We start from the raw sequence: 5,000 nt of genomic DNA, 5'->3' as shown, positions 1-5,000 counted from the left end.
AGGAGGTTCAGCGGGTTACCCCGACCTTTCGGCCTAGGAAGACACGCTGATTCCTTCAGTGTAGCGCGCGTGCGGCCCAGAACATCTAAGGGCATCACAGACCTGTTATTGCTCAATCTCGTGCGGCTAGAAGCCGCCTGTCCCTCTAAGAAGAAAAGTAATCGCTGACAGCACGAAGGATGTCACGCGACTAGTTAGCAGGCTAGAGTCTCGTTCGTTATCGGAATTAACCAGACAAATCGCTCCACCAACTAAGAACGGCCATGCACCACCACCCACCGAATCAAGAAAGAGCTATCAATCTGTCAATCCTTCCGGTGTCCGGGCCTGGTGAGGTTTCCCGTGTTGAGTCAAATTAAGCCGCAGGCTCCACTCCTGGTGGTGCCCTTCCGTCAATTCCTTTAAGTTTCAGCTTTGCAACCATACTTCCCCCGGAACCCAAAAGCTTTGGTTTCCCGGAGGCTGCCCGCCGAGTCATCGGAGGAACTGCGGCGGATCGCTGGCTGGCATCGTTTATGGTTAGAACTAGGGCGGTATCTGATCGCCTTCGAACCTCTAACTTTCGTTCTTGATTAATGAAAACATACTTGGCAAATGCTTTCGCTTCTGTTCGTCTTGCGACGATCCAAGAATTTCACCTCTAACGTCGCAATACGAATGCCCCCGCCTGTCCCTATTAATCATTACCTCGGGTTCCGAAAACCAACAAAATAGAACCGAGGTCCTATTCCATTATTCCATGCACACAGTATTCAGGCGGGCTTGCCTGCTTTAAGCACTCTAATTTGTTCAAAGTAAACGTGCCGGCCCACCGAGACACTCAATAAAGAGCACCCTGGTAGGATTTCAACGGGGTCCGCCTCGGGACGCACGAGCACGCACGAGGCGGTCGCACGCCTTCGGCTCGCCCCACCGGCAGGACGTCCCACGATACATGCCAGTTAAACACCGACGGGCGGTGAACCAACAGCGTGGGACACAAATCCAACTACGAGCTTTTTAACCGCAACAACTTTAATATACGCTATTGGAGCTGGAATTACCGCGGCTGCTGGCACCAGACTTGCCCTCCAATAGATACTCGTTAAAGGATTTAAAGTGTACTCATTCCGATTACGGGGCCTCGGATGAGTCCCGTATCGTTATTTTTCGTCACTACCTCCCCGTGCCGGGAGTGGGTAATTTGCGCGCCTGCTGCCTTCCTTGGATGTGGTAGCCGTTTCTCAGGCTCCCTCTCCGGAATCGAACCCTGATTCCCCGTTACCCGTTACAACCATGGTAGGCGCAGAACCTACCATCGACAGTTGATAAGGCAGACATTTGAAAGATGCGTCGCCGGTACGAGGACCGTGCGATCAGCCCAAAGTTATTCAGAGTCACCAAGGCAAACGGACCGGACGAGCCGACCGATTGGTTTTGATCTAATAAAAGCGTCCCTTCCATCTCTGGTCGGGACTCTGTTTGCATGTATTAGCTCTAGAATTACCACAGTTATCCAAGTAACGTGGGTACGATCTAAGGAACCATAACTGATTTAATGAGCCATTCGCGGTTTCACCTTAATGCGGCTTGTACTGAGACATGCATGGCTTAATCTTTGAGACAAGCATATGACTACTGGCAGGATCAACCAGGGAGCTGCGTCAACTAGAGCTGAGCAGCCGGCCGCCCGGGAGTGTGTCCCGGGGGCCCGCGCGAACACGCAAGCGTCCGCTCAATCATTCTGCAAACAGGAGGAGGCTGAGCTCCCCTGCACAATACACCTCGAAACCCTCTCAGGTCCCGGCGGCGCGCAGCGCCGTCCCAAGTACTTGGTCGGGTTCGAGAGAGGCGCAATCGCCCGGAGTTAGGCGAGTAGACGCTTTCGGTGCGACCACCCGTGCTCCCAACTGAGCTTGCCGCTGCCGACAGAGGCCCGGGAGCGTGCTGTCGTGGCATTGCCGGCGGGAGACAACACGCGCCACCTACGGTGACCGGCAGCTCCAACGCCAGCGCCACAGAAGGACAAAAGCCCCACTTGGGTGCCGAAGCGAACTCTCCCAGCACAGCGCACGCGCCAACACATCCGCACAGCTGCGATACAAACCACCAGCGAGAACCGCTGGGGCGACCGAGCAGCAGACGGCGTCGCGGCGCCGAGCGCCGGGCGGCGGCGCATCCTCAACGCACACAGTCCTCAATCGGACCAGCACACTGAAGATGTCCACCGCGCTTCGCACCGGGCCCGCGAGGACCTACTTTGGCCGCACGGCGCCGCGCGCAGGGTGCGCCGGCGCGCAGCTGCGACGCCTGCCGCGTCCGTCGGCCGGCGCGCCTGCCACTGGCCGCCCCCACCAGCCGGCTGTAGCGCGTGCGCCCACGCACCGCGCGGCCAGCACGCCGGGAGGCGCCCCCTCACCGGCCGGGGACGGTCCCACCCAGCCACCGCCGCGTATCGCTTCACACCCAGATGCCGTTCAGTTTCGTCGGCATGGTGGGTATCGCTGGAACAACCGGTTAGTACCTCAACCTATCGTCGCCATCACCGATTCACCCCTAGCGAGAACAACCGCACCACAACAGGTTACCATTTGTTCATTTGCGTAACTTCACCAGAAAACGCAGGCGTCCATCGCCATTTGCAACTTCAACGATTATTGCATGCCTGTGTCAGGTGTCACGCCACACTACGTCTGCCCACATACACGCAACAAAATGTGCACGCCTAGACAATACGTGGAAGGTGGCCCCCGTACGTATGCGATGTCCATTGCTCGAACGACTGTCAACCGGCCTCTGTAGCATGTCGCAGATATGGAACGCGGTGCACCATGCCATCACGGTGTGTGAGGAGAGACGACTAGGTCCGAATACATCAACAGACAGCTCATGCTGATCGCCATCCACGGCGTCCGTTCCTCCCACACGTCTCTATGGCGTACCACACTGCAATCCAGCTCTCATAGGGAGACGACACGTAGCTGCGTGCACAATATTTGCACTGTATGGTCCGCCGTTTTTGGGCGCAGTCGTTGTACGGTCACACATGTGCCACGATGTATCATTCAGTACATAAGGACGAATGTGCAGTACAGATTGTGGTTTACGCGTACGACATTAGCGGACAGTTGACACAGGCCGCACCACAACGTAGCCTGAGTACGTCGCATGCGAAGGGCATTGAACATGCAAAGTTCTCACCAACCAGCTTGCGAAGGCAGGGGGCAAGGTGGGGACGTGGGGAGGGGCGGCATGTACGTCCTGCTGCCATCCACATTACAGTGTACAGCAGGAGCATGTGGAAAGTGAGCAAGACTTGCAAGGTGTTTAACATGAAGCGATACACAGGGGAGCGGGCAGTGCGAGTAGCGAACTATATTGCGAGGGTTGCGGGTGGGCAACACTACACTAATTGAACGAGTCGTATAACAATTACAGAGCAGGTTTAGGCGACAACGTGGGTTACGTTAGGGGACAACGTGGGTTACGTTAGGGGACAACGTGGGTTACGTTAGGGGACAACGTGGGTTAGGTTAGGGGACAACGTGGGTTAGGTTAAGGTACAACGTGGGTTAGGTTAAGGCACAACGTGGGTTAGGTTAAGGCACAACGTGGGTTAGGTTAAGGCACAACGTGGGTTAGGTTAAGGCACAACGTGGGTTAGGTTAAGGTACAACATGGGTTAGGTTAAGGTACAACATGGGTTAGGTTAAGGTACAACATGGGTTAGGTTAAGGTACAACATGGGTTAGGTTAAGGTACAACATGGGTTAGGTTAAGGTACAACATAGGTTAGGTTAAGGCACAACATAGGTTAGGTTAAGGCACAACATAGGTTAGGTTAAGGCACAACATAGGTTAGGTTAAGGCACAACATAGGTTAGGTTAAGGCACAACATAGGTTAGGTTAAGGCACAACATAGGTTAGGTTAAGGCACAACATAGGTTAGGTTAGGTTAGGTTAGGTTACACGTTGTTGTAAGGAAAGGTGTAAGGGGGGGGAGCAGGTTCGTTGATAGTGATTATAGTAAGTGAATGCTTGTGACATGATCAGATTTGTCACGTCAGGATGCACCTTTGGCTTATTAGAGGCGGCGCTCCAATTCTATGCTTGTGTCAGACCTGTGTCTTTGACTCATGTCATTGTTTGTGCGCTGTGACAGGAGGTACTATTGTGATGTTGGGTGCACCGTTGTATAGGACATGTGTGGGTATTGGTGCCTTATCTGCGCAATGGTGGATGTCGAAAGGGGGGGATATTCTATTTTCCGCATGGACCTCCTGGTCTGGTTGTGATAGTGTGGATTGTGTAATGTGGCGGAGAGGATGCACTGGATGTTGTTCCATGCTGGTGCTTACATATTGTATGTGCGCCCGTTAGAAGCAGAGAGTGGTGCGTGATGAGAGTGTCTGGCTGACGTGTGGTTCCCATTGTGGGCACACTCTTTCAGCATGTATACGGACAGTTGTATATATATTCTGTAATTTGATGGCTCTGCATTGATTACTAATCAGCGCCGTGTGTACGGGTAATCTGGTTCCAGTCCAAAATGTTCCATCTGTGTACATTAGTGACAAAGACTCCCCCCATGCAGTGGGGCTCGGTCTGTTATAACTCTTCCGCGTAATATATTTGCCCCACGTTTTTGCGACTGCGAGTGCGAGTGCGAGTGCAACGCGCATGGGGACCGACATGCTGATGGCTCGGTATCGGACGCCGTACAGTGAGCAACGCGATCGCGTCTCTCGCTCGTAAGTGGTACAGGTCGCGGCTCATGTATACGGACAGCGGGAATGTCGCATATTGGAAATAACTCTTCATGAAACGCAAGTTATAGGGGTGGATTGCACTTTACGAGTGCGGGAAACGTCCGCCGTTCATCCGCTGGAGGTGCGAGTTTGGCGGTTGGGGTGGTCCACGAACGGGTGCGGGTGGAGTCATTGCCGGTCCACGGCTTCGTGCGGCAGAGCCACTGGAGAATGGGTGCTATGGTCGACAGAGGCTGCAGGCTTTGTGGGTG

General features: G+C 54.2%; 1 non-coding gene across 1 annotated transcript in view; it reads right to left on the bottom strand.

The window, feature by feature from the left end:
- Positions 1–1,637, bottom strand: part of LOC124774758 — a 1,909-nt gene extending 272 nt beyond the window's left edge. The window contains exon 1 of the ribosomal RNA XR_007015484.1: positions 1–1,637. This exon is cut by the window's left edge and continues 272 nt beyond it. This is a non-coding gene — a ribosomal RNA (small subunit ribosomal RNA).
- Positions 1,638–5,000: the final 3,363 nt, after the last annotated feature.

This window comes from Schistocerca piceifrons, unplaced genomic scaffold (genome assembly GCF_021461385.2).
Source record: "Schistocerca piceifrons isolate TAMUIC-IGC-003096 unplaced genomic scaffold, iqSchPice1.1 HiC_scaffold_972, whole genome shotgun sequence".
Lineage (NCBI taxonomy): Eukaryota > Metazoa > Arthropoda > Insecta > Orthoptera > Acrididae > Schistocerca > Schistocerca piceifrons.
This window is presented reverse-complemented; position numbering and strand designations above follow the sequence as displayed.